The sequence below is a fragment of the Pinus tabuliformis genome, chromosome 6, assembly GCF_031772625.1.
Source record: "Pinus tabuliformis cultivar Carrire ecotype Pingquan chromosome 6, CPIR1, whole genome shotgun sequence".
Classification (NCBI taxonomy): domain Eukaryota; kingdom Viridiplantae; phylum Streptophyta; class Pinopsida; order Pinales; family Pinaceae; genus Pinus; species Pinus tabuliformis.
The window spans coordinates 1,740,419,338-1,740,431,385 of NC_142292.1; positions in this window are offsets into that span (position 1 = coordinate 1,740,419,338).

Below are 12,048 nucleotides of genomic sequence, written 5' to 3' on the forward strand. Positions count from 1 at the left end.
TCCAAACATTTGTTTACTATCTCAGTTTGCCCATCAGATTGAGGATGATAAGATGAGCTATGAGCTAACTGAGTACCAAGACAAGAAAATAATTCTGTCCAAAAATTTCCAGTGAAAATGGGATCTCTGTCACTTACAATAATCTTTGGGTTTCCATGTAGCTTTTGAATTGTTTCCATAAATGCAGTAGAAACTGTACTGGCTTTAAATGGATGTGATAATGCACAAAAGTGTGCATACTTGGTAAGTCTGTCAACTACCACCATGATGACACTCTTTCCCTCAGACTTGGGTAAACCTGTGATAAAATCCATTGATACCTCCTCCCAACGTTGGCTTGGAATGGGTAAAGGTTGTAATAGACCCGGTGTCTTAATTGTTTCAACTTTATTTTGCTGGCAAACCAAACATTCTGCCACAAACTTATGAATATCTGATTTAAGGCCATCCCAAAAAAATTCCTTCTTAACCCTGTGGTAAGTTTTTAAAAATCCTGAGTGCCCTCCTAAGGGAGAAGTGTGCAATTCCATAAGAATCTTTTGTTTTAGCTGGGAATTCTTACAGAGGTATAAGCGATCTTTGTACCATAACGAATCATTTTTCCAGCTAAATGTATCAGACGTACTGGAATCTTGTTGTAGCTTTCGAATAAGTGCCCACACTTCTTCGTCATTCTTCCATTCCTCCCTTGCTTCATTTATCCAATCTGGTTGGATGATAGAAATAGCGCACAACAATGCTTCCACATCCTCATCCTTCCTTGAGAGTGCATCTGCCACCACATTTTGCTTCCCTTTTTGTAGATGATTTCAAAGTCATAACCCAACATCTTTGTGACCCACTTTTGTTGCTCTTCAGAGGATAATCTTTGTTCTAAAAAGTATTTAAGGCTATCATGATCTGTTTTTACCTTGAAGTGTCTTCCCATTAGGTAGGGTCGCCATTTCTTAAGTGCATGGAGTATTGCCAACATTTCCTTCTCATAAATAGCTTTTCTTAAAAACTTTCCCTTGATTGGACGACTTTCAAAAGCAATGGGTCTTTCATCTTGCATTAGAACAGCACCAATTCCATTTCCTGAAGCATCACATTCCACAATAAAGGTTTTTGTGAAGTCCGGTGTAGCTAAGACCGGTGCTTGGCACATTGCCTCTTTAAGATGTTCAAAGGCCTTTGTTGCTTCCGGAGTCCATGAAAATGCATCTTTCTTCAATAATGTCGTTAGAGGTGCTGCTATTCTCCCATAATTCTTAACAAACTTGCGATAATACCCTGTCAACCCAAGAAATCCGCGCAAATGCTTTATGGATGTGGGGATTTTCCATTCCTTAATGGCTTTAATTTTGCTAGGGTCTACCTTAACTCCTTCATGAGATACAATATGACCCAAATATTCCACCTCCTGGACTCCAAAGAAACATTTGGATCTTTTGGCATATAATTGTTTCTCCTCCAATAGTTGTAGCACCCTGTCAACATGTTCAACATGATCCTTCCAAGACTTGCTGTAGATAAGTATATCATCAAAAAATACTAACACAAATTTTCTAAGGAATGGTTTGAAAATTGAATTCATCAAACCTTGAAATGTTGAAGGTGCATTGGTAAGGCCAAAAGGCATGACCAAAAATTCATAATGACCCTCATGAGTTCTAAATGTCGTTTTCGGAATGTCTTCAATCTTCATTCTGATTTGATGATATCCTGAACGAAGATCCAACTTGGTGAAGTAAATTGATCCATGCAATTCATCCAGTAATTCATCAATGACAGGAATGGGGAACTTATCTTTAATAGTGAGCTTGTTGAGCTCCCTATAATCCGGACACATGCGCCATGATCCATCCTTCTTGTGCACCAATACTACTGGAGTAGAGAAAGAACTTTGACTCGGTTGAATTATACCAGCCTCTAGCATTTCTGCAACCATACGTTCAATTTCACTTTTTTGGACATAGGGATATCTGTACGGCCTGATGTTTGGAGGAACACTTCCTGGAATCAGATGAATAGCATGATCATGATCACGCATAGGTGGGAGACCTTTGGGAGTCTCAAATACCTTGGAATGATTGTCCAGGACTTTTTGGAGATCTGGAGAAATAGATGATTCTAATGTGGAAACATCTAGCGAACATAATTGTGCAATTACACCCCTTTGCTCCTTTTTTAGAAGCTTTGTCATACCATTAGAGCTGATTATCTTTCCTGGTTTCCCTGCAATACCCCTTAATTCAACTTCCTTTCCTTCCACAGAAAATTTCATGAAAAGTTCTTGAAAATTAAAAGCTATTGTACCCAAGGATTGTAGCCATTGGACTCCTAGTACAACATTAGCACCTCCCATTGGAATGGAAAGCATTGGGCTAGTCAATACATATTCTCCCATGGATAGCTTGATATTATGGCACTTTCCAGAGCAATTTATTGTTCCTCCATTTGCAATCATCACTTGACACTCTGGTGCTGGATATAGGAAGCAATTCAATTCTTTTGCTACCCTACAATGAATAAAATTGTGGGTGCTTCCTGAATCAATCAACACTATCACCTTTTTCTTCTTGATTTGTCCTTCTATCTTGATGGTTTGAGGAGTGGTAATTCCCGCCAATGCATTACAAGATATGGTCGGATTTATTTGTTCTTCATCTAGGCTTTGTTCCTGGAATATATCCTCTTCTTTTGACCTTTCTTGCTCCTTTTCTTCTTCCTCTTCACAATCTATGTAGAATAATTTCTTCTCAGCACACTTATGACCTTTTGTGTATTTGCTATCACAATTGTAACAAAGCCCTTTTGCTCTTTTTTCTTCCAATTTTTGTGGTGTCAACCTTGTAGGTTGTGGAAGACTATGGGCAACAACACTTCCATCTTTATAGTTGTGAATGGTATGCTTCCTAGTTGCCATAATTTTGCTTTCCATTTTTCTTGCTAACCTGAATGCCTTCTCTAATGAATCAGGTTCCCAAAGGCGCACATCATGTTGGATATTATCCTTTAAAGACCCTATGAACACATCAATCCTATGCTCCTCTGGAATATCTTTTATCCTTAAGTTCAATTTTTGGAACTCCTCAATGTGCTCCATTATTGAACCCTTTTGTTTGAGATTCATCAATTGGCTAAAAAAAGTGTTGCTTTTTGTATCCTCATAATGTGCTATCAATTCTTCCGTAAAAATTGCCCAAGTGATAAATTGTTTACGAGAACAAAGCCATTGATACCATAAAAACTGATTTGGTTCCAAATATAAAGTTGCCATACGTACCTTTCGTGCGTTTTGCACATTATTGAGATCGAAGAATTGCTCCATCTGTAATATCCATGTGGCGGGATCCTTGCCATCAAACTTCCTTATATCGATTTTTGGAACATGATGAGTCTTCGATCCAACATTAGCGTCTATGGTATCATGATTAACATTTCTTTTGTTCTCATCATGAGTTTCCTTTACTACCATTTCACCATTAGTGACACTTTCTTGTAGCAACTTCTTCAATTCTTCCATATCTGTCTTCAAATCTATCTTCAAATCTGCCATGTCTCTCTTCAAATATGTCTTCAAATCTATCTTCAAATCTGTCTTTGAATCATCCATCTTAGCTTCCATGCCCTTTATCTTAGATTCCACGCCACTTATCTTAGCTTCTGTTAGCTTTTGTGATCGTAACATTTGTTGCACTTGTTCTTGTAATTTTGATATATCACGTAGCATTTCTTCTTCTTCATGAGTAATGCTAGAGCTTTCAGGTTCCTTACTAGGTGTTTGCATTTTCTTTCCTCGGGGAATCAGTTACCGATAATAATTCTTTACTATGCCCTTTGAATTCCTTTAAACCAAGCTTACACAAAAATTTAAAAAAAAAACTACACACCTTTTTTTCACTTTATAGAAGCCTGATATTGAATCTGGTGTGTCTCTGTAATTTCGAATCATCCAGTTCTGAAATTGCTACCTGCAGTAGCCTTCTGCGTCCTCTTTCCAATGCCAGAAGTCTGAGCCAAATTGGATTCTCCAAGGAAGAGTTATGTGAAATCTCCCACAGTGACTTGCTTTTAGACTAGTTCAGTAGAGCGAACTTGTACGACGTGCCACGAGCCGCTGTTTCAACCTTTGAATCTAAAACACACATACCAGAAACTACAGTTTTTCCTCTTTCTGCACCTTTTTACGAAATTTCAATCTGATCCTCAGAGAGAGAGTTATGACGATTTTCCCCAGGTCACCTGTTTTGAATGTAATTCAGGAGTCTGCAAAAAGGCCAACTTCCTTAGATCATATCTCCGAAAATATCACGCAAAAATCTCTGAACTTCGGACCCAAGGTTCAGCACCAACTCTTCTCAAATGGGTTTTTTTTTGCGACTTCTGAAACATCACAGAATAAAAGTTATAGCGAAAATGCCACGATGACCTGTTTGGCGCAGCAAAACCCTAGAATCCAAAGCTCTGATACCAAATGTTATGAAACCAGCTCACAAAAAGATAGAAAAGAGAGATCCACGCCTTAGAATTCAGCCTCTTCGAGGGGGAAACCTCCTTTACATTACATAAATGAACAATTCTTGGATGATACAAATGAAAATACCTCCTTTCTATATATAGGAGTCTAAGTGGTCCCAATACAATCAAAGCCTACATAACAATAATATTGTAGGGCACAACAATAACAATAGTGGGCTTCTATGTGGAACAATAGTAACAATATGGGCACTACATGGGTACATCAATATAAATAAGGGGTATAACTACAATAGTAATGGGGTAATCGCTAGTATTATAGGGACCCAACAGATCCTCAAGCCCATGTGATGACATATCACCTCTGGTTCTCCTCGAATTCCTACATTGATGATTCCATTCGTCTTTGTCTTTTCCAACGAACTCTTATAGGTGCTATAGCCAAATTGTATATCGAGCTTCCTTAAATACCTTTCATAACTTTAACATTCTCACCATGGCCTTTCTCACACATTTCAAGCTTTCGGTTCTCTATGAAACTGGCACCCATCTGCTAACGTCGCTCAAACAAGATACTACAACGCACATCTCCGATCACATCCATGAATGGAGACGTAGGCACCATTTGATTAAGTTTGAAATTGTTGGTGAGTTGTTGACTGAGTGATTCACCAAATCATTTGTCAACAAAATTTCTGAGAACATTGCTATGGGTGGATGCGTCACTGAGGGACAAGCCATCGCCTATGCCCAGAATATAGACCTTGTCTATTCATAGTCTAGAACATTGTATGATGTGTTACCCGATGCACCCTAGACCATCATCTGATCTAATGACATCTAAGTCTCTGGCTACCCATCCTATTGATGGAGTAATTGGTTCAGTGACACAGACCCCTACAAAGTGTTCTTCCAAACAAAATTCGGTCTCTAACACTGCTCCCAATGATTCCTCTCACAATTCATCTGGCCCTGGTAAAACCTTGGAGGTTCAAGCTGTCCATTCTACCGCAGTGGATAAATCCTTTAAAGGTAAGAAGAAAGGCAAAGGAAAGGGTAAAGTTGATGCCCCAATAAATGGTCCTCCCGAGTCATCTGCTGGTAATTCTTCCCAACAAAAACCCAAGTATCCATGCCTCATCTATGAGGAGGATCACTATACTAAGGATTGTCCCCGATGGTCCAAAGTTAGTAGTTTTCTCAAAGGAATCACAATTATCCTGAAAGAGCCCTTTCCTTCCCAACAGACTCAAATGGCAGACCAACCTTAGTCATACGCTTCCTTGGGTTCACAAGTGTTCATGATGAGTACCCTGATCAATGTGGCTACAAGGTCAAAAGATTATCAAACTCCTACCCCATCAGTAGGGAATGAAAAAGAAGGTACCCCTTCTTCTTCCGCCCCGTCCAGTTCTGGCCCTCTCCATATAGAGTGACCTAATCTTGATTCCACCAGTCAACCACCTTCTCGAGGTGTTCTTCGAAAGTCCTCGTAAATTCCCAATGCTTGAGCTACTCAACATTATAACATTGTTAAAGATTTGACTCAAGCGCCATCGGCTATGTCTGATCCTGAGGTCCTTCAAAGTTTTCCTTCTTAATGGAAATCGTTACTGTCGGCTATTGGGTGTATTGATCTAACTGACTCTAATCTCATATGCTTTGTCTTGGAAAACCACATTCCGCATTTACCTCATCAAATTTCTTTCTCATTCAGGTAATCATTAATGAGAAAACCATTCATAGGACTGCCATTGATGAAGGAGCTTCTACCTACATCATGTCTGTCAATTGTTGGAAGGAAATTGGTTCTCCTACTCTGAACCAATCCCCTAACACTCTGGAAGCTTTTGGCGGGCACGATTCACGACCACTTGGTGTCATTCCCAACCCTTCCATTACTTTGGAGGGCAAGACAGTAGACATCGAAGTAGAGATTATTGACGCTAATCTTAACTACAATCTTCTACTCATACGGAGCTGGACCCATGTCATGCATGCTGTAGCATCCTGCTTTTTCCATGTGATCCATTTTCCCTATCAAGGGAAGATACTCACAGTCAACCAGATGTCCTTATTTTCCTCTTCCTCTTCGGATGGCAGTGTTCTGTATGTCAAGCACACCGGTGCTCCTTATGAGAGTGTGGGGGTAGGTATTTTTAAAGATCCTACCTTGATGGGCATCTTTCCGCTCCCACCTCCTCATGTTACCTCTGTCAACATGATTTCATTCAAGTCTGATCCTTGGGTCATTCCTTCGCCAGATCTTGTTGATACATGGGGCGAGGTTATTCCATTAAGCCCCACCAAAATTGATTACATGGAAATTGTTTCGGCTTCACCTTTCATATCCTCTGATCATTTTATTTTGAGAACATCTCTCGATGCATATTCTCAATCCCTATGGCTTGGTTCTTTGTAATCCCCCGACCCTTAGCCAAGACTTTCCTTTCTAACGAAAGTATCATGGAAGTAATGTATCTAGAGGAAGTACTTTGGAATGAAACTGATAATCATTCCTCATTCTTGCCTAGCCTGACAGTCATGTCTACTTGTCTCAAGGAGTTCTCCTCTCAGTTCCCATCCCTACCACTTCAAATGCCGATCATGACTCATGAAGTTTGGTTGGAAGGGAACATGGGTAACATAACCCAAATGATGCCAATTTATATTTCTGTCAAACAGGGTTATGTTGAAAATTTCCATATTGGGGTAACTTGTTCTCTAGAAGAGATCAATATCTATACTCGTATGTTCCAAGAGTTCCAAGATGTTTTTGCATGGTCACATGAATAAATTCCCAACATCGACCCAAGTATAGTCGTGCATGATATTCCAACTTATCCTCATGCGAAACCTATTCGCTAACGACTTCATCCAGTGCACCTTAGAAACGCATCAGCCATTAAGCATGAAGTTGAAAACTTCTGAAAGCTGGATTTATTCATCCGATCCCTCTTATAGACTGGGAGTCGAATATTGTACCGGTGATAAAGAAACAAGGCACTATTCGCATTTGCGTCGATTACCGTGATCTCAATCGTGCCTGTCTTAAGGATAATTACCCCACTCCCTTCATTGACCAGATCATTGATGAATGTGCTGGGAGTGAATTCTTTTTCTTTATGTATGTTTTTTCTGGCTACAACTAGATAAACATTGTGCCAACTGATCAATATAAGAAAACCTTTATCTGTTCGTGGGGGATACTCACATATAAAAATCTCCCTTTTGGCCTTAAGAATGTTGGGGCCACATTTCAGAGAGAGATGTCTTATGCATTCCATGACATTCAAAACATCGTTCAACCTTACTTGGATGATCTCCCCACTCATTCTTGTAAATGCCATGACCACCCTGATCATCTTTGGAAAATTTTCCTTTGCTTTAGACACTACAACATCCGACTGAATCCGCATAAATGTGTCTTCTGCGTCGAATCCAAATGACTCCTTGGCTTTATCATTTTGTAAGAAGGAATTTTCCTTAATCCTCTTAAAGTTGATGCCATATTTAATTTACCCCCTTCATCTTCATTGAATCAACTGCAGAGTCAGTACGGAAAACAAAATTTCCTCCATCATTTCGTACCGAACTATGCTGAGTTAGCTTCAGGGTTCAAGGAGTTGCTCAAGCGAGGAACCCCATTTGTTTGGGATGAGGCTACTCAAAAGTATTTTGATCATCTAAATACTATCATCATAAATTCTCCATTGTTGAATCCCCCAAACTATCATCGCAATTACATCCTTTATCTAGCTGCAACCTCTAGTACCATCGTTATGGTGCTGGTACAAGACGATGATGAAGCCAATGAACATGTTATTTTCTACCTCAGTCACAATCTCCTCGACACCGAAACATGTTATGCTCATGTCGAGAAGTTGGCTTTGGCTGCCATGCAGGATGTTAAGCGCTTTCAGCATTACATTCTACTCCGCACTACCATTGTGATTTTGGACTGCAACTCCATGACCTACATCTTGACTCATTAGTTGCTAGGGGGAAAGTAATCAAAGTGGATTATTATCCTCCAATAATTTGATTTGGTGTTAATTATTGACAAATCTAACAAATCACTGGTCTTCGCTGATTTGATTTGCACCCTCCCTCCACTTCTCTCCCTTTTGGTGCCGACGAGCAACTCCCAGACGAGGGTCTTTTCTTAATTAGCACTCTCGACCACTAGTACGGTGATATCATCATAGATATCCAGACATCCACCTTCCAGTCTGCATTGAACAAGGATGATCACCGACGCATTCGACATCAATCGCAACCTTACCATATCATTGGAGATACTTTATACCACGTCAGTGTCGATTCAATTCTTCATTGCTGCCTCACTCTCAAGGAGGCTGAGAGAGTCTCGAACGACTGCCATTCTGGCGCATGTAGTGGTCACCTGTCTGGATATGCTACTGCTAAAAAAATACTTCGCACTAGTTATTTTTGGCTCTCTATCTTCAAGGATCACATCCTTTCTGTTCGCAAATGGCAGGAGTGCCAAATTTACCAGTGTAAGATGCATTCCCCACCCACTCACCTACGCCCCATTATTACCATCGGTCCTTTCTCCAAATGGGGCATCGACTATATGACCTATAACCATCATTCAGCCAGGGGGCATGGGCATATTATCATTTCTGTGGACTATTTCACCAGATGGGCTGAAGTGATGCGTACACACTTGGTGGACGGTAAAATAATGGCTTAATTTCTATTCAATCACATTATTTCTAGGTTTGGAGTGCCTAAGGCCATTGTCACCAACCATGGCTCCAATTCTCGAGATTACATGATGGTTGAGCTAACTTCTATACTGGCCTTGCGCCATGATGGCTCAAAACCATACTACCCTCAGGCCAATGGCCAAGCTGAAGCTGTGAACAAAGTTTTGGTTACAATACTTCAATGCACCATTGGGATACACAAGTCAAATTGGCATCTCAACCTCTTTTCTGCTATATGGGCTTACCGAACCTCAACCAAGGACGCAACTGGATTCACACCATACCAGCTAGTCTATGGTCTGGAAGAAACTTTACCAATTGAGTGCGAAATTCCATCCCTGAAGCTGGTTTTCGAACTTCTCCTTGAGACATCACCTCAGGAAGAGCATCTCTTGTACCTAGAATGAATTGATGAGACTTGTCGTCTTGCTTCTTTTGTCATCAAAGCATAGAAAAAGCAGGTCAAGTCCCATTTTGATTAGTTTGTCTCCCCTCGAGCATTTTTGGAGGGCGATTTGGTTCGTCTATATGATTATGCTAATGATAAGATAGGGGTAGGCAAGTTCAAACCCATGTGGCATGGGCCCTACATTTTTAAATGTGTGTTACAGAAAGGGGGCTATGAGATTATTGATTATGAGGGCAATCCCTTAGATAAGCCTCAGAATGGGCTTTATCTCAAAAAGTACTATGCTTAGGTCATCTTGCATGGTTACTTTTGTACAATAGTGTGTTATTAATTTTTGTACAGTGTGGTTTGGTGTGTTGTTTTGCAAGGAGCTTGCCTGCTTATTATGTTTTTTCCTGCTTTGGAGATGTCACTATCTCCTCATATTGGTTTCACTAATGGTGCTTGTCATAGTACCCGAAATCTATCATCCACGACATGGTCCATTTATGACCCCCATGGTGAGTTGATTGATCTTCAAGGTATTTTTCTACGTCAAACAACTAATAACATTGTTGAGTATAGTGCAGTTATCGAATTGTTGTCAGAAGCTATCGCTCTTGGCATCCTGGAATTGGTTGTCAAGCTTGATTCACAGTTTGTTGTCCTTCAACTCAACGGGCAATATTCTGTCAGAGAGCATAAAATATTGAGAATGTATCTACGTATTCGTCTAATGGAAATAAATTTTGATTACATTACATATCATCATATTGCTAGACACAGGAATACTTTGACAGATGCATTAGCTAATTATGTTCTAGATAGACATTTGTGAAACATGTAAAAACTCAAAAATAAAAACATTTGTACCATAGTAAGCAAGGAAGTACATCATATATATATATATATATATATATATATATATATATATATATATATATATGTTTGCTAGTAATGTTTGTCATACATCAAAACCTCAAAAATAATATGTTTGTTCAAAATACATTGGTAGCTCGCAGGCCTTATACATCCGTGGCTCGTAGGACTCAAATGTGTGGAATGCTAGACCTATGTGATAAACAGAATGATGCTCATGATAGCATGTAACTGCTCCAACTACATGAGTTAGCAGTCAGCGGATCCGATCTGACACCCCCACTGTATGTCTCTGGTACTGGCGTGGGACATCACCCCTCTGGGCATACTCTGGGATCCCATGGGTCAATCCCTCAATATTCTGTGTGATCTCCTCCCCATTGTCGCTTCCCTCCTGATAAGGGGCAACCTCAAACTGCCAAACAATGTGCCTGGTGATCGGGGACATCCTGATAGGGTGTTCTAATACAACATCTACATTCATAAAATCAAAGTGTCATGAACACATGTATCTTAAAAAAAACAAAAAACAAAGAAATTCAAAAGTGTCGGTACTGCTATAAGGCCAATCCTCCACTATGATCAGCTGTTGTCATAGTCACGAGAAAAAGGCATCATTATAGGACACCTTTTGGCCCCCGGTAATCCTAGGCATCAATTCGCTCCAACGGACCATCCGTGGGTCTCGTGGCATCAATGGTTCCACCTCAACCAACTGGTAGTGGAACAATGGAACCTGCTCTAGGAAGAAGGTCACTAGCACAGACCCGTAGCAAAATTGCTTTAGGTTCGATAGTTGGCACTTCATGTTGACTTTCATAGCTTCCGCCCAGTTGAAAATAGTGGGCGTCATATAGTCGATAACATACTGAAGCTTTGACTTGTTGATCTCATGTTGTGCTTGGGCCCCATCCACTCTATGGATGGTCAGTAGTAACACTCACAACAGAAGATCTTGAACAGTCATAATCTCGATCTTACAACTTTTTGATTTCAGTGCTTTTGGGCAATGTCCAGGAAGTAGCATGGTCACACTTGCCCCAGTCATCCTTGACCCATATAGATTGATTGGCTCCCCTCTCTGAGATAATCCAATGATTAAACAAATGTTTGAAGTTTCCAACTACAGCTCTTAGTCAGCAATGATGAAAATTTCCCGATTCACATCACAGAGACTGATCAGATATCATATCAATTTGAGTTGATCCCATAGACCTGGTGTAAGGAAGAATTTGAGGAGTCCACAATTCCTTATAGCATCCAAGTAATTTGGGTCAGCCATTGCTTGAGTGTCAATATCCTCATGTTCATGTTCCTTCCAATCCACCATTTTTCGTGATTTTTTCCCTGCAAAAACCATATAATCAAGTCAAAAATCATCTTTGGCTAGAGAAATTTGGATTCAAACAGTCAAATTGAGAAAAAACATTAAATTGTTTTATTCGCAACACCGACATGAATGTTTTAAAAATAGTAGTGCTGACGGTATTGTTGATGGTCTTAACAACCCTCGATTGGTGTGATTTTGTGCCTGAAAATCGTGCTGATCGAGGGATTTTTTTTTTGTCAAAACCTACTCAGGAAATC